This window comes from Colletes latitarsis, chromosome 9 (genome assembly GCF_051014445.1).
Source record: "Colletes latitarsis isolate SP2378_abdomen chromosome 9, iyColLati1, whole genome shotgun sequence".
NCBI classification, from domain to species: Eukaryota; Metazoa; Arthropoda; class Insecta; order Hymenoptera; family Colletidae; genus Colletes; species Colletes latitarsis.
In genome coordinates, this window is record NC_135142.1 from 11,486,485 (window position 1) to 11,510,983 (window position 24,499).

Sequence of the window (24,499 nt, forward strand, 5' to 3'; positions counted from 1 at the left end):
AAAAGGAGAAAGTATAAGCCAGATGCGCGCATATCCCAGACCTAACCCAGACCTAACCGGTGTTATCCTCTAAAATAATGATCGAAACCAGGTTTAATTGACTCCTTCAGTGTGTTACCACATTACTACGTGATTCGAACCCGAAAAAACCCAGGATCTAGCCAACAAGTTTGCGAAAAAGGAGAAAGTATAAGCCAGATGCGCGCATATCCCAGACCTAACCCAGACCTAACCGGTGTTATCCTCTAAAATATTGATCGAAACCAGGTTTAATTGACTGCTTCAGTGTGCTACCACATTACTACGTGATTCAAACACGGAAAATACCCAGGATCTGGCCAACAAGTATGCGAAGAAGGCAAAATCATGAGCCAGATGCGAGCATAACCCAGACCTAACCCAGACCTAACCGGTGTTATCCTCTGAAATATTGATCGAAACCAGGTTTAATTGACTGCTTCAGTGTGTTACCACATTACTACGTGATTCAAACACGGAAAATACCCAGGATCTGGCCAACAAGTATGCGAAGAAGGCGAAAGTATAAGCCAGATGCGCGCATTTCCCAGACCTAACCCAGACCTAACCGGTGTTATCCTCTGAAATATTGATCGAAACCAGGTTTAATTGACTGCTTCAGTGTGTTACCACATTACTACGTGATTCACACACGGAAAAAGCCCAGGATCTGGCCAACAAGTTTGCGAAAAACGCGAAAGTATAAGCCAGATGCGCGCATATCCCAGACCTAACCCAGACCTAACCGGTGTTATCCTCTAAAATATTGATCGAAACCAGGTTTAATTGACTGCTTCAGTGTATTACCACATTACTACGTGATTCAAACACGAAAAAAACCCAGGAACTGGCCAACAAGTATGCGAAGAAGCCAAAATCATGAGCCAGATGCGGGCATAACCCAGACCTAACCCAGACCTAACCGGTGTTATCCTCTAAAATATTGATCGAAACCAGGTTTAATTGACTGCTTCAGTGTGTTACCACATTACTACGTGATTCAAACACGAAAAAAACCCAGGATCTGGCCAACAAGTATGCGAAGAAGGCAAAATCATGAGCCAGATGCGGGCATAACCCAGACGAAACCCAGACCTAACCGGTGTTATCCTCTAAAATATTGATCGAAACCAGGTTTAATTGACTGCTTCAGTGTGTTACCACATTACTACGTGATTCAAACACGATGAAAACCCAGGATCTGGCCAACAAGTTTGCGAAAAAGGAGAAAGTATAAGCCAGATGCGCGCATATCCCAGACCTAACCCAGACCTAACCGGTGTTATCCTCTAAAATATTGATCGAAACCAGGTTTAATTGACTGCTTCAGTGTGTTACCACATTACTACGTGATTCAAACACGAAAAAAACCCAGGATCTGGCCAACAAGTATGCGAAGAAGGCAAAATCATGAGCCAGATGCGGGCATAACCCAGACCTAACCCAGACCTAACCGGTGTTATCCTCTGAAATATTGATCGAAACCAGGTTTAATTGTCTGCTTCAGTGTGCTACCACATTACTACGTGATTCAAACACGGAAAATACCCAGGATCTGGCCAACAAGTATGCGAAGAAGGCAAAATCATGAGCCAGATGCGAGCATAACCCAGACCTAACCCAGACCTAACCGGTGTTATCCTCTGAAATATTGATCGAAACCAGGTTTAATTGACTGCTTCAGTGTGTTACCACATTACTACGTGATTCAAACACGGAAAATACCCAGGATCTGGCCAACAAGTATGCGAAGAAGGCGAAAGTATAAGCCAGATGCGCGCATTTCCCAGACCTAACCCAGACCTAACCGGTGTTATCCTCTGAAATATTGATCGAAACCAGGTTTAATTGACTGCTTCAGTGTGTTACCACATTACTACGTGATTCACACACGGAAAAAGCCCAGGATCTGGCCAACAAGTTTGCGAAAAACGCGAAAGTATAAGCCAGATGCGCGCATATCCCAGACCTAACCCAGACCTAACCGGTGTTATCCTCTAAAATACTGATCGAAACCAGGGTTAATTGACTGCTTCAGTGTGTTACCACATTACTACGTGATTCAAACACGGAAAAAACCCAGGATCTGGCCAACAAGTTTGCGAAAAAGGAGAAAGTATAAGCCAGATGCGCGCATTTCCCAGACCTAACCCAGACCTAACCAGTGTTATCCTCTGAAATATTGATCGAAACCAGGTTTAATTGACTGCTTCAGTGTGTTACCACATTACTACGTGATTCAAACACGGAAAAAGCCCAGGATCTGGCCAACAAGTATGCGAAGAAGGCAAAATCATGAGCCAGATGCGGGCATAACCCAGACCTAACCCAGACCTAACCGATGTTATCCTCTAAAATACTGTCCGAATCCAGGTTTAATTGACTGCCTCAGTGTGGTACAACATTACCACGTAATTCAAACCCGAAAAAAACCCAGGATCTAGCCAACAAGTTTGCGAAAAAGGCAAAACCATGAGCCAGATACGGGCATAACCCAGACCTAACCCAGACCTAACTGGTGTTATCCTCCAAAATATTGATCGAAACCACGTTTAATTGACTGCTTCAGTGTGTTACCACATTACTACGTGATTCGAACCCGAAAAAAACCAGGATCTAGCCAACAAGTCTGCGAAAAAGGAGAAAGTATAAGCCAGATGCGCGCATATCCCAGACCTAACCCAGACCTAACCGGTGTTATCCTCTAAAATATTGATCGACACGAGGTTTAATTGACTGCTTCAGTGTGTTACCACATTACTACGTGATTCAAACACGAAAAAAACCCAGGATCTGGCCAACAAGTATGCGAAGAAGGCAAAATCATGAGCCAGATGCGGGCATAACCCAGACCTAACCCAGACCTAACCGGTGTTATCCCCTAAAATATTGATCGAAACCAGGTTTAATTGACTGCTTCAATGTGTTACCACATTACTACGTGATTCAAGCACGAAAAAAACCCAGGATCTGGCCAACAAGTATGCGAAGAAGGCAAAATCATGAGCCAGATGCGGGCATAACCCAGACCTAACCCAGACCTAACCGGTGTTATCCTCTAAAATATTGTTCGAAACCAGGTTTAATTGACTCCTTCAGTGTGTTACCACATTACTACGTGATTCAAACACGAAAAAAACCCAGGATCTGGCCAACAAGTATGCGAAGAAGGCAAACTCATGAGCCAGATGCGGGCATAACCCAGACCTAACCCAGACCTAACCGGTGTTATCCTCTACAATATTGATCGAAACCAGGTTTAATTGACTGCTTCAGTGTGTTACCACATTACTACGTGATTCAAACACGAAAAAAACCCAGGATCTGGCCAACAAGTATGCGAAGACCTAACCCAGACCTAACCGGTGTTATCCTCTAAAATATTGATCGAAACCAGGTTTAATTGACTCCTTCAGTGTGTTACCACATTACTACGTGATTCAAACACGAAAAAAACCCAGGATCTGGCCAACAAATATGCGAAGAAGGCAAACTCATGAGCCAGATGCGGGCATAACCCAGACCTAACCCAGACCTAACCGGTGTTATCCTCTACAATATTGATCGAAACCAGGATTAATTGACTGCTTCAGTGTGTTACCACATTACTACGTGATTCAAACACGAAAAAAACCCAGGATCTGGCCAACAAGTATGCGAAGAAGGCAAAATCATGAGCCAGATGCGGGCATAACACAGACCTAACCCAGACCTAATCGGTGTTATCCTCTAAATATTGATCGAAACCAGGTTTAATTGACTCCTTCAGTGTGTTACCACATTACTACGTGATTCAAACACGAAAAAAACCCAGGATCTGGCCAACAAGTATGCGAAGAAGGCAAAATCATGAGCCAGATGCGGGCATATCCCAGACCTAACCCAGACCTAACCGGTGTTATCCTCTAAAATATTGATCGAAACCAGGTTTAATTGACTGCTTCAGTATGTTACCACATTACTACGTGATTCAAACAGGATGAAAACCCAGGATCTGGCCAACAAGTATGCAAAGAAGGCAAAATCATGAGCGAGATGCGGGCATTACCTAGACCTAACCCAGACCTAACCGGTGTTATCCTCTAAAATATTGATCGAAACCAGGTTTAATTGACTGCTTCAGTGTGTTACCACATTACTACGTGATTCAAACACGGAAAAAACCCAGGATCTGGCCAACAAGTATGCGAAGACGGCAAAATCATGAGCCAGATACGGGCATAACCCAGACCTAACCCAGACCTAACTGGTGTTATTCTCCAAAATATTGATCGAAACCAGGCTTAATTGACTGCTTCAGTGTGTTACCACATTACTACGTGATTCGAACCCGAAAAAAACCAGGATCTAGCCAACAAGTCTGCGAAAATGGATAAAGTATAAGCCAGATGCGCGCATATCCCAGACCTAACCCAGACCTAACCGGTGTTATCCTCTAAAATAATGATCGAAACCAGGTTTAATTGACTCCTTCAGTGTGTTACCACATTACTACGTGATTCGAACCCGAAAAAAACCAGGATCTAGCCAATAAGTCTGCGAAAAAGGAGAAAGTATAAGCCAGATGCGCGCATATCCCAGACCTAACCCAGACCTAACCGGTGTTATCCTCTAAAATATTGATCGAAACCAGGTTTAATTGACTGCTTCAGTGTGATACCACATTACTACGTGATTCAAACACGAAAAAAACCCAGGATCTGGCCAACAAGTATGCGAAGAAGGCAAAATCATGAGCCAGATGCGGGCATAACCCAGACCTAACCCAGACCTAACCGCTGTTATCCTCTAAAATACTGTCCGAATCCAGGTTTAATTGACTGCCTCAGTGTGGTACAACATTACCACGTAATTCAAACCCGAAAAAAACCCAGGATCTAGCCAACAAGTTTTCGAAAAAGGCAAAACCATGAGCCAGATACGGGCATAACCCAGACCTAACCCAGACCTAACTGGTGTTATCCTCCAAAATATTGATCGAAACCAGGTTTAATTGACTGCTTCAGTGTGTTACCACATTACTACGTGATTCGAACCCGAAAAAAACCAGGATCTAGCCAACAAGTCTGCGAAAAAGGAGAAAGTATAAGCCAGATGCGCGCATATCCCAGACCTAACCCAGACCTAACCGGTGTTATCCTCTAAAATAATGATCGAAACCAGGTTTAATTGACTCCTTCAGTGAGTTACCACATTACTACGTGATTCGAACCCGAAAAAAACCAGGATCTAGCCAACAAGTCTTTTTTTTTTTTTTTTTTTTTTTTGTCGTGGGGAAAATCTTCGAAAGACTCCCTCCCACCTCCTTGGGGAGAGGTGGGAGGGGTGTGTGGGATTCCCCGCGCCCGTACAACGACAGGCGCGGGACCTACCCACTAAAAACCCCACGGTGACCCTTCGGCACGCTTTGGGAGGATACCGGGAATCGCTCGAAGCATTCTTCCGGTATCCTCCCCGTGCCCGCGCTTTCGCGCCCATCCCCCGGGGGGACAATTGGTCCCCCCAGTAGACACACTGCCTCATAGCGGCGGGACGGGGCCACTCCATCCCGCCGCTATCCGTCCCGGGGCCGCGTTTAGTGGCGGCTGCGAGCCCCAACTCGCAACCGCCCGCGACCCCGTTTCCACCCCTCGGCGGCCGGGCGTTCACGGCCGCACCAGACCGCCGAAGGTGCCTCCCCTTGCGTCGGACCGGTAGGGGGAGGCACTCCTACCCCCAACCGGTCCGACCCGGCGCCGCCTGGCGGGAGGAGGGTCCCCTCAGGACCCCCCTCCCAGCCTAGGTCATCCGCCACGCCGTGGCGGCCGCCCGCGACGCCTCGCGACCGGGCGACGACCTCGGGCCACCGCACGAGCGCGAGCTTCAGCGCGCCGCTGAAGCTCGCGTTCCCTCCCCGCGGCCTCCTTCTGCAGCATTACGTTCTCGCAGAAGGAGGCCACGGCCCTCCACTTCTCCTCGCTGCCGAGCATGGCGCGCACCACGCCCGGCAGCGAGACATCCCGCCCGACGACGCCGACCAGGACACGGCGCTCCCCCTCCCACGCGGGGCATACCTCCAGGGTATGATCCGCCGTGTCCTGCTCAGCGTCGCAGTGGCAGCAACGCGCCGTCGGCTCCTTCCCTATCCGGCACAGGTATCTTCCGAAGCTGCCATGGCCGGAAAATACCTGTGCCATCCGGTAGGTGAGGCCGCCATGGCCTCTGTCCAGCCACTCCTTCAGGAGTGGCCGAACCGCCCCGACAGTCCGGTGCCCCGCGGTTGGCAGAGCCAGCCGCTCCTGCCACGCGAGCAACACGGACTGCCGGGCCTGGCGCTTCAAATCGCCCCAAGCAGGTTCCTGCCCGCCCGGGACCGCCCCCACCCCCGCGCGACGGTCGACGCGGTGCCGGTACATCACCGCGTGCGACCGCGCGAGCAGGTCCATGGGCGGCATCCCCGCTAGAACCGTCGCCGCCTCATGTGACATGGTCCGATACCCGCGGACGACCCTGAGCGCCATGCGCCTCTGCACCCGACGCAGCATAGTCATGCTGCGCCGGGAGGCAGCCAGGTCGTCCGCCCAGACGGGGGCCCCGTATAGGGCCACCGACTGGACCATTGCCACATAGAGGCGACGAACTCGGCCCGCCGGGCCCCCCAGGTTGGGCAGGATCCGGCCCAGAGCCGCAACCATCCTTTCCAACCGGGGGACCAGGCAGCGGAAATGCTCCACGAAACGCCAGTGGCTATCGAGGATCAGCCCCAGATACCTGATCTGGGGCTTCACCTCGATGTCAGCCCCACCCACCCGGATCAGAGGGGGTGGCGGATCCTGCCGAGGTGAATGAAACGCAATCACCTCGGTCTTATGGACCGCCACCGTCATCCCCATTCCCCTGATCCGGTCGACGACGCGTTGCGACCCCTCCTCCGCGCGACGCATGGCCCTCCCCCAGTGCGCCCCGACGGCCAGCACCAGTGTGTCATCCGCATAACACACCGTGCTGACGCCGTCGGGGAGGCCGGCCCGCAACACCGAGTCGTACGCGATGTTCCACAGGAGTGGCCCGAGGACCGACCCCTGCGGAACACCGCAGTACACCTCCCTCCGCATATCACCATCCCGGCCCGGATACTCGATCCACCTGCCGCGGAGATAATCCCCGACGACCGCCCTGAGACAAGGGGGGACTCGATGATATTCGAGTCCCCTCCTTATCTCTTCCCAGGGGAGGGTGTTAAAGGCATTGGCAATATCCAAGGATATTGCCAATGCCACCCCTCCCCGGGAGACGGCCGCCTCCGAGAGGGCCCTCACACGACCTATCGCGTCGATAGTCGATCGGCCCCCCCGGAAACCGAACTGGCAGTCGGCCAGACCGGGATCACCCCGCGACAGGTGCTCGACGAGGCGGGCAGCAATCACACGCTCGAAGAGCTTGCCCACCTCGTCGAGGAGACAAATGGGCCGGTATGCGGAGGGAGACTCCGCGGGCCGACCCTCCTTCCGGAGGAGGACCATCCTCGCCACCTTCCAACTGGGGGGGAATCGCCCGTCCCTCAGGCAGCGGTCGAACAACCGCCTGAGGTCGGCCCCAAGGACGCCCTGGGTCAAGACCCAAACCCGGCCGGGCACCCCATCCGGACCCGGGGCCGTGTTACGAACCCCGAGCCGTCTGATGGCCGCTGCCAGCTCCTCCTGCGTGACCCCCAGCTCGGCCGTCCACTCCACTGGGACAGCCGCCGCCGCCGGAGGACGCGGTCCCCTCTCCCCAATTGGGAAGAGTGTATTGACCACGTCCTCCAGCAGCCGGGGGTCAAGACCCTCGGTGACGGGGGGCGCCCACGGGCGGAGCTTATTCAGCACCACCTTATATGGGCGCCCCCATGGATCGTCATCAAGGGTCTGGAGGAGCTCCTTCCATGCCTGGGTCTTGGCCCGTTTGATGGCAACCTGCAGAGCAACCCGCGCCACGCGGTATGCTCCATACAGGTCATCAGCTGCCCTCGCTCGCGCCACGCCGTCGCCTGTACGTTGACGACGGCGCGCGCGTGTGTACTGGCGTCGGGCGCGGACAGTCGCGTCTCGCAACTCCGCGATCGCGTCCGACCACCAGTACACCGCCCGGCGAGGAGAAGCCCGCCCGACCCGAGGCATCGCCGCGTCGCAAATACCCGCGACCAATGCTCCGAGCCGGGCGACCTCCTCCTCTATGCTCGGCAACTCGGCCGCTCCCTGCGGCCAAGTTGCAGCGAGGGCAGCTGCCATCAGGGCGTCCTTGTCCAGGCGCCGAAGCGGCCAGCGGCGTGGTGGGGTGCCACGCAGGCGGCCGTGTCGGGATGCACTCGCGGCGGCAGAGACCTCCATCCGGATGTACCGGTGATCGGAGAGTGTCTCTGCCCCCGCGACCACGTGCCAACCCGACACCATGCGCACGGCGTTGGGGGTCGCGAATCCAACATCCACGATGGACCCCCCATATCGCCGCACGCATGTGTGCTCCGACCCCCGGTTCAATACCCGGAGGTCGAGCCCCGCCGCCCAATCGCCCAGGATCCCGCCGCGAACGGAGGTCCTGGGGGATCCCCAAGCCACCGACTTGGCATTAAAATCCCCCAGGACCAGCACCGGCCGGGCCGCGTAGCGCTGCACGCATGCCGCGACCTCGGCCAAGTACAGCTCGAACGCAGCGTGACCGCTACGGGGCGAAATGTAGCACCCCACCACAGCGACTCCCCCCCAGTCCACGGCGACGAATCCCCGACCGCGCTCCAACAAGGAGAACGGTGGGGACCCGTCGCCCCCTCCCCATACCGTCGCCACCAAGCCGTCCGCGTCGCCCACCCAATGAGGGTGATCAGGGACGCGGTACGGCTCGGCGGCGACCGCCAGGCCAACCCCCCACTCCGCGAGGACTTGGGACATCAAGTCCTGTGCCGCGCGGCAGTGGTTGAGGTTGGCCTGGAGGAGGAGGCGGGGCGGCATTAATTAATGGCCGCGCCAGCCTCCTCCCGGCCGTCCGTCCCCGTAGCACCGTCCACCTCCATGGAGGACGATGCCACCGCCCTCGGCACCGGAGCCGGTGCAGCCCGCCTCTTCCTCTCCTTCCGGGAGGGGGGGGAGCACTTCTTGCTCCCCACCCTGTGATCGGCTGGCCTCCCCATGTCCGCACACAGCGGGCAGTGGGGGGCCGCCGAGCACTGGCTCGCACGGTGCTCTTTGGCACCGCAGCGGTAACACTGACCGCTGCGGTCCACCGGCGAGGTGCACCACTGCCTCACGTGCCCCAATTCGAGGCAGCGGTGACACTGGAGCGGGCGCGGCGCGAGGATTTCCACTCGCGCCGAAACCCACCCCACCAACACCCTCCCGGATTCCGCCACCTTACGGGCGGCGGAGAGGGGGCACCGGGCCCACACCGACCCGAGGCCGGAGGGCGACCTGCGGATCTCTCCGATCCGCAGGTCCTCCACAGGACAGTCCCCCGCCCTCGCAAGGGCACGGGACACATCCTGTGCGCTGACCGAGTCGTCCAGCCCACAAACGCGCATCTCCGTGCGCTTCGTGGGCCGGGCGACCCGGACACCTCGCTCGCCCAGCTGCTCCCGGAGCCTCTGGGCGAGACGATCCGCCTTCGCGCCGCTCTCTGCACCGGGGATCTCCAACAAGAGACCCCCGGTCACGGCCCTCTTCGCCCTCACTGAGGCGATGCCCAGCTCTTCCAGGGAGATATTCTCCCTGGCGAGCCGCATCGCCTCCGCGAGGGTCAGGTCGCCCCCCTGCGCAACGGTCAGTGTCACCGCTGCCGTTTTTGGGGGACGACCTGGTCGTGCCTTCCCGACCTTCGCGGCCTTTACCTTGGCCGCCGGCGGCGGAGGCGGAGGCTGCGGTTGCGAGGCCTTCCTCGCCGCCCGCTTCGCCTTCCGCCCCACCACCTCACTCCACGCCACCCCCCCTTGGGAGGGTGCCGTGGAGGACGCGTCCACCGCGACCACGGGTACACCACCCCCCTTGGGGGTCGCAACCCGGGGCCCTGGTGCCGCAACGCTGGGCGGAGCCTTCACTCCGCCCTTCTTTGCCTTCCCCGACTGTACCGGAACAGGTCGGGGAGGCACCGCCTTCCTGCTGACCGCTCTTCCGGCGAGGAGCTCCTCCCGGAAGGCGGCCAGCTTGCCATCAATCATGTCCCCAATCCTCCTCAGAAGATCGTCTTCTGAGGAGAACGGGGACTTCTTCACGGGCGGAGTGCGGGTGGAGGGGCCCGCGGTGCCCCGCACCACTGCCGCCGCACTCCGCTTATTTACCTCCGCTGAGGGACGCGGCGGTGGAGGAGGAGGGAGGATGGGAGGGAGGGCCGCGCTGTTCCACAGCGCCTCTGCCCTCCTCCTCCCCTGTCGCTCCTCCTCCAACAGGAGCTGCAGACGGGCGTTCCGCCCTCTGAGTTCCCGCGCCGCCTCCCTCATCTCTTCCGCCGCGGCCTTCAGGGCCTCCGCGCCACCGCTTTTCTGCCCCTTAAAGGCGCAGGCAGCGGCGACTTTCTCCACCCGCCTCAGGGACGAGGAGATCCTCTCCGATATCTCCTCGGTCACCTCGTCCCTGAGGCAACTCAGCCTCACCGACGGGCTCATCGCCCCGCCCACCTCGACGACGGCCTGCCCCGCCCTCTTCCTCTTAGTGCCTATGAGGCTCCTGGTGGAGGAGAAGGACGAGACTGACGCAGTCTCGTCGTCCTCCTCCACCTTCCACGAAGCCGGGCCAGGCGCTGGAGGCGGCGCGAGCGCCGTCACTCCAGTCCCAACACCGCCTTCGTCCTACCCCCCGGGCTTACCCCGTCCCATCCCCGTTTTAATATTGAACTCCATAATATTCCCACGAGCAGGTCGGAAGAAAAGGTCCGCCCGGGCAGAGCCGCCTTACCCGGGTAAGCCTATATACTCCGGGGGTTCGGCAGGTTCCCCGGAAGTGGTCGCTTGGGATTGGGCCTTCTCCCCCAACCATGCATCCCATCGCCGCGCACCATAGCTTAGGATTGGAGGGCGATTTTATAGAGTCGCCATGCTCGTGGCCCAGGCGGTTAAGCCAAGACCCCCGTTCCTCCTGCCGTCACGTACCATTCACAAAACCAATAGGGAATTGTGAATGGGTCGTTGTGACGACCAACAGGAGGCTTACGGTGTGTGTATGACTCGGGTACCCCGGGTTCGTTAAGCCCGTACTGCAGCTGAAAGGCTGGCAGCCCCTGAGGGAAGCCAACAAGTCTGCGAAAAAGGAGAAAGTATAAGCCAGATGCGCGCATATCCCAGACCTAACCCAGACCTAACCGGTGTTATCCTCTAAAATAATGATCGAAACCAGGTTTAATTGACTGCTTCAGTGTGTTACCACATTACTACGTGATTCAAACACGAAAAAAAACCCAGGATCTGGCCAACAAGTATGCGAAGAAGGCAAAATCATGAGCCAGATGCGGGCATAACCCAGACCTAACCCAGACCTAACCGGTGTTATCCCCTAAAATATTGATCGAAACCAGGTTTAATTGACTGCTTCAGTGTGTTACCACATTACTACGTGATTCGAACCCGAAAAAAACCAGGATCTAGCCAACAAGTCTGCGAAAAAGGAGAAAGTATAAGCCAGATGCGCGCATATCCCAGACCTAACCCAGACCTAACCGGTGTTATCCTCTGAAATATTGATCGAAACCAGGTTTAATTGACTGCTTCAGTGTGCTACCACATTACTACGTGATTCAAACACGGAAAATACCCAGGATCTGGCCAACAAGTATGCGAAGAAGGCGAAAGTATAAGCCAGATGCGCGCATTTCCCAGACCTAACCCAGACCTAACCGGTGTTATCCTCTGAAATATTGTTCGAAACCAGGTTTAATTGACTGCTTCAGTGTGCTACCACATTACTACGTGATTCAAACACGGAAAATACCCAGGATCTGGCCAACAAGTATGCGAAGAAGGCAAAATCATGAGCCAGATGCGCGCATATCCCAGACCTAACCCAGACCTAACCGGTGTTATCCTCTAAAATACTGATCGAAACCAGGGTTAATTGACTGCTTCAGTGTGTTACCACATTACTACGTGATTCAAACACGAAAAAAAAAAAAAAAACCCAGGATCTGGCCAACAAGTATGCGAAGAAGGCAAAATCATGAGCCAGATGCGGGCATAACTCAGACCTAACCCAGACCTAATCGGTGTTATCCTCTAAAATATTGATCGAAACCAGGTTTAATTGACTCCTTCAGTGTGTTACCACATTACTACGTGATTCAAACACGATAAAAACCCAGGATCTGGCCAACAAGTATGCGAAGAAGGCAAAATCATGAGCCAGATGCGGGCATAACCCAGACCTAACCCAGACCTAACCGGTGTTATCCTCTAAAATATTGATCGAAACCAGGTTTAATTGACTGCTTCAGTGTGTTACCACATTACTACGTGATTCAAACACGAAAAAAACCCAGGATCTGGCCAACAAGTATGCGAAGAAGGCAAAATCATGAGCCAGATGCGGGCATAACCCAGACGAAACCCAGACCTTACCGGTGTTATTCTCTAAAATATTGATCGAAACCAGGTTTAATTGACTGCTTCAGTGAGTTACCACATTACTACGTGATTCAAACACGAAAAAAACCCAGGATCTGGCCAACAAGTATGCGAAGAAGGCAAAATCATGAGCCAGATGCGGGCCTAACCCAGACCTAACCCAGACCTAACCGGTGTTATCCTCTAAAATATTGATCGAAACCTGGTTTAATTGACTGCTTCAGTGTGTTACCACATTACTACGTGATTCAAACACGAAAAAAACCCGGGATCTGGCCAACAAGTATGCGAAGAAGGCAAAATCATGAGCCAGATGCGGGCATAACCCAGACCTAACCCAGACCTAACCGGTGTTATCCTCTAAAATATTGATCGAAACCAGGTTTAATTGACTGCTTCAGTGTGTTACCACATTACTACGTGATTCAAACACGAAAAAAACCCGGGATCTGGCCAACAAGTATGCGAAGAAAGCAAAATCATGAGCCAGATGCGGGCATAACCCAGACCTAACCCAGACCTAACCGGTGTTATCCTCTAAAATATTGATCGAAACCAGGTTTAATTGACTGCTTCAGTGTGTTACCACATTACTACGTGATTCAAACACGGAAAAAACCCAGGGTCTGGCCAACAATTATGCGAAGAAGGCAAAATCATGAGCCAGATGCGGGCATAACCCAGACCTAACCCAGACCAAACCGGTGTTATCCCCTAAAATATTGATCGAAATCAGGTTTAATTGACAGTCTCAGTGTGTTACTACATTACTACGTGATTCAAACACGAAAAAAACCCAGGATCTGGCCAACAAGTATGCGAAGAAGGCAAAATCATGAGCCAGATGCGGGCATAACCCAGACCTAACCCAGACCTAACCGATGTTATCCTCTAAAATACTGTCCGAATCCAGGTTTAATTGACTGCCTCAGTGTGGTACAACATTACCACGTGATTCAAACCCGAAAAAAACCCAGGATCTAGCCAACAAGTTTGCGAAAAAGGCAAAATCATGAGCCAGATACGGGCATAACCCAGACCTAACCCAGACCTAACCGGTGTTATCCTCTAAAATATTGATCGAAACCAGGTTTAATTGACTGCTTCAGTGTGTTACCACATTACTACGTGATTCGAACCCGAAAAAACCCAGGATCTAGCCAACAAGTTTGCGAAAAAGGAGAAAGTATAAGCCAGATGCGCGCATATCCCAGACCTAACCCAGACCTAACCGGTGTTATCCTCTAACATATTGATCGAATCCAGGTTTAATTGACTCCTTCAGTGTGTTGCCACATTACTACGTGATTCGAACCCGAAAAAACCCAGGATCTAGCCAACAAGTTTGCGAAAAAGGAGATAGTATAAGCCAGATGCGTGCATATCCCAGACCTAACCCAGACCTAACCGGTGTTATCCTCTAAACTATTGATCGAAACGAGGTTTAATTGACTGCTTCAGTTTGTTACCACATTACTACGTGATTCAAACACGAAAAAAACCCAGGATCTTGCCAACAAGTATGCGAAGAAGGCAAAATCATGAGCCAGATGCGGGCATATCCCGGACCTAACCCAGACCTAACCGGTGTTATCCTGTGAAATATTGATCGAAACCTGGTTTAATTGACTGCTTCAGTGTGTTACCACATTACTACGTGATTCAAACACGGAAAAAACCCAGGGTCTGGCCAACAATTATGCGAAGAAGGCAAAATCATGAGCCAGATGCGGGCATAACCCAGACCTAACCCAGACCTAACCGGTGTTGTCCTCTAAAATATTGATCGAAACCAGGTTTAATTGACTGCTTCAGTGGGTTACCACATTACTACGTGATTCAAACACGGAAAAAACCCAGGGTCTGGCCAACAAGTTTGCGAAAAAGGCGAAAGTATAAGTCAGATGCGCGCATATCCCAGACCTAACCCAGACCTAACCGGTGTTATCCTCTAAAATATTGATCGAGACCTGGTTTAATTGACTGCTTCAGTGTGTTACCACATTACTACGTGATTCAAACACGAGAAAAACCCAGGATCTGGCCAACAAGTATGCGAAGAAGGCAAAATCATCGGCCAGGTGCGGGCATAACCCAGACCTAACCCAGACCTAACCGGTGTTATCCTCTACAATATTGATCGAAACCAGGTTTAATTGACTGCTTCAGTGTGTTACCACATTACTACGTGATTCAAACACGAAAAAAACCCAGGATCTGGCCAACAAGTATGCGAAGACCTAACCCAGACCTAACCGGTGTTATCCTCTAAAATATTGATCGAAACCAGGTTTAATTGACTCCTTCAGTGTGTTACCACATTACTACGTGATTCAAACACGAAAAAAACCCAGGATCTGGCCAACAAGTATGCGAAGAAGGCAAACTCATGAGCCAGATGCGGGCATAACCCAGACCTAACCCAGACCTAACCGGTGTTATCCTCTACAATATTGATCGAAACCAGGATTAATTGACTGCTTCAGTGTGTTACCACATTACTACGTGATTCAAACACGAAAAAAACCCAGGATCTGGCCAACAAGTATGCGAAGAAGGCAAAATCATGAGCCAGATGCGGGCATAACACAGACCTAACCCAGACCTAATCGGTGTTATCCTCTAAATATTGATCGAAACCAGGTTTAATTGACTCCTTCAGTGTGTTACCACATTACTACGTGATTCAAACACGAAAAAAACCCAGGATCTGGCCAACAAGTATGCGAAGAAGGCAAAATCATGAGCCAGATGCGGGCATATCCCAGACCTAACCCAGACCTAACCGGTGTTATCCTCTAAAATATTGATCGAAACCAGGTTTAATTGACTGCTTCAGTATGTTACCACATTACTACGTGATTCAAACAGGATGAAAACCCAGGATCTGGCCAACAAGTATGCGAAGAAGGCAAAATCATGAGCGAGATGCGGGCATTACCTAGACCTAACCCAGACCTAACCGGTGTTATCCTCTAAAATATTGATCGAAACCAGGTTTAATTGACTGCTTCAGTGTGTTACCACATTACTACGTGATTCAAACACGGAAAAAACCCAGGATCTGGCCAACAAGTATGCGAAGACGGCAAAATCATGAGCCAGATACGGGCATAACCCAGACCTAACCCAGACCTAACTGGTGTTATTCTCCAAAATATTGATCGAAACCAGGCTTAATTGACTGCTTCAGTGTGTTACCACATTACTACGTGATTCGAACCCGAAAAAAACCAGGATCTAGCCAACAAGTCTGCGAAAATGGAGAAAGTATAAGCCAGATGCGCGCATATCCCAGACCTAACCCAGACCTAACCGGTGTTATCCTCTAAAATAATGATCGAAACCAGGTTTAATTGACTCCTTCAGTGTGTTACCACATTACTACGTGATTCGAACCCGAAAAAAACCAGGATCTAGCCAATAAGTCTGCGAAAAAGGAGAAAGTATAAGCCAGATGCGCGCATATCCCAGACCTAACCCAGACCTAACCGGTGTTATCCTCTAAAATATTGATCGAAACCAGGTTTAATTGACTGCTTCAGTGTGATACCACATTACTACGTGATTCAAACACGAAAAAAACCCAGGATCTGGCCAACAAGTATGCGAAGAAGGCAAAATCATGAGCCAGATGCGGGCATAACCCAGACCTAACCCAGACCTAACCGCTGTTATCCTCTAAAATACTGTCCGAATCCAGGTTTAATTGACTGCCTCAGTGTGGTACAACATTACCACGTAATTCAAACCCGAAAAAAACCCAGGATCTAGCCAACAAGTTTTCGAAAAAGGCAAAACCATGAGCCAGATACGGGCATAACCCAGACCTAACCCAGACCTAACTGGTGTTATCCTCCAAAATATTGATCGAAACCAGGTTTAATTGACTGCTTCAGTGTGTTACCACATTACTACGTGATTCGAACCCGAAAAAAACCAGGATCTAGCCAACAAGTCTGCGAAAAAGGAGAAAGTATAAGCCAGATGCGCGCATATCCCAGACCTAACCCAGACCTAACCGGTGTTATCCTCTAAAATAATGATCGAAACCAGGTTTAATTGACTCCTTCAGTGAGTTACCACATTACTACGTGATTCGAACCCGAAAAAAACCAGGATCTAGCCAACAAGTCTTTTTTTTTTTTTTTTTTTTTTTGTCGTGGGGAAAATCTTCGAAAGACTCCCTCCCACCTCCTTGGGGAGAGGTGGGAGGGGTGTGTGGGATTCCCCGCGCCCGTACAACGACAGGCGCGGGACCTACCCACTAAAAACCCCACGGTGACCCTTCGGCACGCTTTGGGAGGATACCGGGAATCGCTCGAAGCATTCTTCCGGTATCCTCCCCGTGCCCGCGCTTTCGCGCCCATCCCCCGGGGGGACAATCGGTCCCCCCAGTAGACACACTGCCTCATAGCGGCGGGACGGGGCCACTCCATCCCGCCGCTATCCGTCCCGGGGCCGCGTTTAGTGGCGGCTGCGAGCCCCAACTCGCAACCGCCCGCGACCCCGTTTCCACCCCTCGGCGGCCGGGCGTTCACGGCCGCACCAGACCGCCGAAGGTGCCTCCCCTTGCGTCGGACCGGTAGGGGGAGGCACTCCTACCCCCAACCGGTCCGACCCGGCGCCGCCTGGCGGGAGGAGGGTCCCCTCAGGACCCCCCTCCCAGCCTAGGTCATCCGCCACGCCGTGGCGGCCGCCCGCGACGCCTCGCGACCGGGCGACGACCTCGGGCCACCGCACGAGCGCGAGCTTCAGCGCGCCGCTGAAGCTCGCGTTCCCTCCCCGCGGCCTCCTTCTGCAGCATTACGTTCTCGCAGAAGGAGGCCACGGCCCTCCACTTCTCCTCGCTGCCGAGCATGGCGCGCACCACGCCCGGCAGCGAGACATCCCGCCCGACGACGCCGACCAGGACACGGCGCTCCCCCTCCCACGCGGGGCATACCTCCAGGGTATGATCCGCCGTGTCCTGCTCAGCGTCGCAGTGGCAGCAACGCGCCGTCGGCTCCTTCCCTATCCGGCACAGGTATCTTCCGAAGCTGCCATGGCCGGAAAATACCTGTGCCATCCGGTAGGTGAGGCCGCCATGGCCTCTGTCCAGCCACTCCTTCAGGAGTGGCCGAACCGCCCCGACAGTCCGGTGCCCCGCGGTTGGCAGAGCCAGCCGCTCCTGCCACGCGAGCAACACGGACTGCCGGGCCTGGCGCTTCAAATCGCCCCAAGCAGGTTCCTGCCCGCCCGGGACCGCCCCCACCCCCGCGCGACGGTCGACGCGGTGCCGGTACATCACCGCGTGCGACCGCGCGAGCAGGTCCATGGGCGGCATCCCCGCTAGAACCGTCGCCGCCTCATGTGACATGGTCCGATACCCGCGGACGACCCTGAGCGCCATGCGCCTCTGCACCCGACGCAGCATAGTCATGCTGCGCCGGGAGGCAGCCAGGTCGTCCGCCCAGACGGGGGCCCCGTATAGGGCCACCGACTGGACCATTGCCACATAGAGGCGACGAACTCGGCCCGCCGGGCCCCCCAGGTTGGGCAGGATCCGGCCCAGAGCCGCAACCATCCTTTCCAACCGGGGGACCAGGCAGCGGAAATGCTCCACGAAACGCCAGTGGCTATCGAGGATCAGCCCCAGATACCTGATCTGGGGCTTCACCTCGATGTCAGCCCCACCCACCCGGATCAGAGGGGGTGGCGGATCCTGCCGAGGTGAATGAAACGCAATCACCTCGGTCTTATGGACCGCCACCGTCATCCCCATTCCCCTGATCCGGTCGACGACGCGTTGCGACCCCTCCTCCGCGCGACGCATGGCCCTCCCCCAGTGCGCCCCGACGGCCAGCACCAGTGTGTCATCCGCATAACACACCGTGCTGACGCCGTCGGGGAGGCCGGCCCGCAACACCGAGTCGTACGCGATGTTCCACAGGAGTGGCCCGAGGACCGACCCCTGCGGAACACCGCAGTACACCTCCCTCCGCATATCACCATCCCGGCCCGGATACTCGATCCACCTGCCGCGGAGATAATCCCCGACGACCGCCCTGAGACAAGGGGGGACTCGATGATATTCGAGTCCCCTCCTTATCTCTTCCCAGGGGAGGGTGTTAAAGGCATTGGCAATATCCAAGGATATTGCCAATGCCACCCCTCCCCGGGAGACGGCCGCCTCCGAGAGGGCCCTCACACGACCTATCGCGTCGATAGTCGATCGGCCCCCCCGGAAACCGAACTGGCAGTCGGCCAGACCGGGATCACCCCGCGACAGGTGCTCGACGAGGCGGGCAGCAATCACACGCTCGAAGAGCTTGCCCACCTCGTCGAGGAGACAAATGGGCCGGTATGCGGAGGGAGACTCCGCGGGCCGACCCTCCTTCCGGAGGAGGACCATCCTCGCCACCTTCCAACTGGGGGGGAATCGCCCGTCCCTCAGGCAGCGGTCGAACAACCGCCTGAGGTCGGCCCCAAGGACGCCCTGGGTCAAGACCCAAACCCGGCCGGGCACCCCATCCGGACCCGGGGCCGTGTTACGAACCCCGAGCCGTCTGATGGCCGCTGCCAGCTCCTCCTGCGTGACCCCCAGCTCGGCCGTCCACTCCACTGGGACAGCCGCCGCCGCCGGAGGACGCGGTCCCCTCTCCCCAATTGGGAAGAGTGTATTGACCACGTCCTCCAGCAGCCGGGGGTCAAGACCCTCGGTGACGGGGGGCGCCCACGGGCGGAGCTTATTCAGCACCACCTTATATGGGCGCCCCCATGGATCGTCATCAAGGGTCTGGAGGAGCTCCTTCCATGCCTGGGTCTTGGCCCGTTTGATGGCAACCTGCAGAGCAACCCGCGCCACGCGGTATGCTCCATACAGGTCATCAGCTGCCCTCGCTCGCGCCACGCCGTCGCCTGTACGTTGACGACGGCGCGCGCGGGTGTACTGGCGTCGGGCGCGGACAGTCGCGTCTCGCAACTCCGCGATCGCGTCCGACCACCAGTACACCGCCCGGCGAGGAGAAGCCCGCCCGACCCGAGGCATCGCCGCGTCGCAAATACCCGCGACCAATGCTCCGAGCCGGGCGACCTCCTCCTCTATGCTCGGCAACTCGGCCGCTCCCTGCGGCCAAGTTGCAGCGAGGGCAGCTGCCATCAGGGCGTCCTTGTCCAGGCGCCGAAGCGGCCAGCGGCGTGGTGGGGTGCCACGCAGGCGGCCGTGTCGGGATGCACTCGCGGCGGCAGAGACCTCCATCCGGATGTACCGGTGATCGGAGAGTGTCTCTGCCCCCGCGACCACGTGCCAACCCGACACCATGCGCACGGCGTTGGGGGTCGCGAATCCAACATCCACGATGGACCCCCCATATCGCCGCACGCATGTGTGCTCCGACCCCCGGTTCAATACCCGGAGGTCGAGCCCCGCCGCCCAATCGCCCAGGATCCCGCCGCGAACGGAGGTCCTGGGGGATCCCCAAGCCACCGACTTGGCATTAAAATCCCCCAGGACCAGCACCGGCCGGGCCGCGTAGCGCTGCACGCATGCCGCGACCTCGGCCAAGTACAGCTCGAACGCAGCGTGACCGCTACGGGGCGAAATGTAGCACCCCACCACAGCGACTCCCCCCCAGTCCACGGCGACGAATCCCCGACCGCGCTCCAACAAGGAGAACGGTGGGGACCCGTCGCCCCCTCCCCATACCGTCGCCACCAAGCCGTCCGCGTCGCCCACCCAATGAGGGTGATCAGGGACGCGGTACGGCTCGGCGGCGACCGCCAGGCCAACCCCCCACTCCGCGAGGACTTGGGACATCAAGTCCTGTGCCGCGCGGCAGTGGTTGAGGTTGGCCTGGAGGAGGAGGCGGGGCGGCATTAATTAATGGCCGCGCCAGCCTCCTCCCGGCCGTCCGTCCCCGTAGCACCGTCCACCTCCATGGAGGACGATGCCACCGCCCTCGGCACCGGAGCCGGTGCAGCCCGCCTCTTCCTCTCCTTCCGGGAGGGGGGGGAGCACTTCTTGCTCCCCACCCTGTGATCGGCTGGCCTCCCCATGTCCGCACACAGCGGGCAGTGGGGGGCCGCCGAGCACTGGCTCGCACGGTGCTCTTTGGCACCGCAGCGGTAACACTGACCGCTGCGGTCCACCGGCGAGGTGCACCACTGCCTCACGTGCCCCAATTCGAGGCAGCGGTGACACTGGAGCGGGCGCGGCGCGAGGATTTCCACTCGCGCCGAAACCCACCCCACCAACACCCTCCCGGATTCCGCCACCTTACGGGCGGCGGAGAGGGGGCACCGGGCCCACACCGACCCGAGGCCGGAGGGCGACCTGCGGATCTCTCCGATCCGCAGGTCCTCCACAGGACAGTCCCCCGCCCTCGCAAGGGCACGGGACACATCCTGTGCGCTGACCGAGTCGTCCAGCCCACAAACGCGCATCTCCGTGCGCTTCGTGGGCCGGGCGACCCGGACACCTCGCTCGCCCAGCTGCTCCCGGAGCCTCTGGGCGAGACGATCCGCCTTCGCGCCGCTCTCTGCACCGGGGATCTCCAACAAGAGACCCCCGGTCACGGCCCTCTTCGCCCTCACTGAGGCGATGCCCAGCTCTTCCAGGGAGATATTCTCCCTGGCGAGCCGCATCGCCTCCGCGAGGGTCAGGTCGCCCCCCTGCGCAACGGTCAGTGTCACCGCTGCCGTTTTTGGGGGACGACCTGGTCGTGCCTTCCCGACCTTCGCGGCCTTTACCTTGGCCGCCGGCGGCGGAGGCGGAGGCTGCGGTTGCGAGGCCTTCCTCGCCGCCCGCTTCGCCTTCCGCCCCACCACCTCACTCCACGCCACCCCCCCTTGGGAGGGTGCCGTGGAGGACGCGTCCACCGCGACCACGGGTACACCACCCCCCTTGGGGGTCGCAACCCGGGGCCCTGGTGCCGCAACGCTGGGCGGAGCCTTCACTCCGCCCTTCTTTGCCTTCCCCGACTGTACCGGAACAGGTCGGGGAGGCACCGCCTTCCTGCTGACCGCTCTTCCGGCGAGGAGCTCCTCCCGGAAGGCGGCCAGCTTGCCATCAATCATGTCCCCAATCCTCCTCAGAAGATCGTCTTCTGAGGAGAACGGGGACTTCTTCACGGGCGGAGTGCGGGTGGAGGGGCCCGCGGTGCCCCGCACCACTGCCGCCGCACTCCGCTTATTTACCTCCGCTGAGGGACGCGGCGGTGGAGGAGGAGGGAGGATGGGAGGGAGGGCCGCGCTGTTCCACAGCGCCTCTGCCCTCCTCCTCCCCTGTCGCTCCTCCTCCAACAGGAGCTGCAGACGGGCGTTCCGCCCTCTGAGTTCCCGCGCCGCCTCCCTCATCTCTTCCGCCGCGGCCTTCAGGGCCTCCGCGCCACCGCTTTTCTGCCCCTTAAAGGCGCAGGCAGCGGCGACTTTCTCCACCCGCCTCAGGGACGAGGAGATCCTCTCCGATATCTCCTCGGTCACCTCGTCCCTGAGGCAACTCAGCCTCACCGACGGGCTCATCGCCCCGCCCACCTCGACGACGGCCTGCCCCGCCCTCTTCCTCTTAGAGCCTATGAGGCTCCTGGTGGAGGAGAAGGACGAGACTGACGCAGTCTCGTCGTCCTCCTCCACCTTCCACGAAGCCGGGCCAGGCGCTGGAGGCGGCGCGAGCGCCGTCACTCCAGTCCCAACACCGCCTTCGTCCTCCCCCTCTGACTTACCCCGTCCCATCCCCGTTTTAATATTGAACTCCATAATATTCCCACGAGCAGGTCGGAAGAAAAGGTCCGCCCGGGCAGAGCCGCCTTACCCGGGTAAGCCTATATACTCCGGGGGTTCGGCAGGTTCCCCGGAGGTGGTCGCTTGGGATTGGGCCTTCTCCCCCAACCATGCATCCCATCGCCGCGCACCATAGCTTAGGATTGGAGGGCGATTTTATAGAGTCGCCATGCTCGTGGCCCAGGCGGTTAAGCCAAGACCCCCGTTCCTCCTGCCGTCACGTACCATTCACAAAACCAATAGGGAATTGTGAATGGGTCGTTGTGACGACCAACAGGAGGCTTACGGTGTGTGTATGACTCGGGTACCCCGGGTTCGTTAAGCCCGTACTGCAGCTGAAAGGCTGGCAGCCCCTGAGGGAAGCCAACAAGTCTGCGAAAAAGGAGAAAGTATAAGCCAGATGCGCGCATATCCCAGACCTAACCCAGACCTAACCGGTGTTATCCTCTAAAATAATGATCGAAACCAGGTTTAATTGACTGCTTCAGTGTGTTACCACATTACTACGTGATTCAAACACGAAAAAAAACCCAGGATCTGGCCAACAAGTATGCGAAGAAGGCAAAATCATGAGCCAGATGCGGGCATAACCCAGACCTAACCCAGACCTAACCGGTGTTATCCCCTAAAATATTGATCGAAACCAGGTTTAATTGACTGCTTCAGTGTGTTACCACATTACTACGTGATTCGAACCCGAAAAAAACCAGGATCTAGCCAACAAGTCTGCGAAAATGGAGAAAGTATAAGCCAGATGCGCGCATATCCCAGACCTAACCCAGACCTAACCGGTGTTATCCTCTGAAATATTGATCGAAACCAGGTTTAATTGACTGCTTCAGTGTGCTACCACATTACTACGTGATTCAAACACGGAAAATACCCAGGATCTGGCCAACAAGTATGCGAAGAAGGCGAAAGTATAAGCCAGATGCGCGCATTTCCCAGACCTAACCCAGACCTAACCGGTGTTATCCTCTGAAATATTGTTCGAAACCAGGTTTAATTGACTGCTTCAGTGTGCTACCACATTACTACGTGATTCAAACACGGAAAATACCCAGGATCTGGCCAACAAGTATGCGAAGAAGGCAAAATCATGAGCCAGATGCGCGCATATCCCAGACCTAACCCAGACCTAACCGGTGTTATCCTCTAAAATACTGATCGAAACCAGGGTTAATTGACTGCTTCAGTGTGTTACCACATTACTACGTGATTCAAACACGAAAAAAAAAAAAAAAACCCAGGATCTGGCCAACAAGTATGCGAAGAAGGCAAAATCATGAGCCAGATGCGGGCATAACTCAGACCTAACCCAGACCTAATCGGTGTTATCCTCTAAAATATTGATCGAAACCAGGTTTAATTGACTCCTTCAGTGTGTTACCACATTACTACGTGATTCAAACACGATAAAAACCCAGGATCTGGCCAACAAGTATGCGAAGAAGGCAAAATCATGAGCCAGATGCGGGCATAACCCAGACCTAACCCAGACCTAACCGGTGTTATCCTCTAAAATATTGATCGAAACCAGGTTTAATTGACTGCTTCAGTGTGTTACCACATTACTACGTGATTCAAACACGAAAAAAACCCAGGATCTGGCCAACAAGTATGCGAAGAAGGCAAAATCATGAGCCAGATGCGGGCATAACCCAGACGAAACCCAGACCTTACCGGTGTTATTCTCTAAAATATTGATCGAAACCAGGTTTAATTGACTGCTTCAGTGAGTTACCACATTACTACGTGATTCAAACACGAAAAAAACCCAGGATCTGGCCAACAAGTATGCGAAGAAGGCAAAATCATGAGCCAGATGCGGGCATATCCCAGACCTAACCCAGACCTAACCGGTGTTATCCTCTAAAATATTGATCGAAACCAGGTTTAATTGACTGCTTCAGTATGTTACCACATTACTACGTGATTCAAACAGGATGAAAACCCAGGATCTGGCCAACAAGTATGCGAAGAAGGCAAAATCATGAGCGAGATGCGGGCATTACCTAGACCTAACCCAGACCTAACCGGTGTTATCCTCTAAAATATTGATCGAAACCAGGTTTAATTGACTGCTTCAGTGTGTTACCACATTACTACGTGATTCAAACACGGAAAAAACCCAGGATCTGGCCAACAAGTATGCGAAGACGGCAA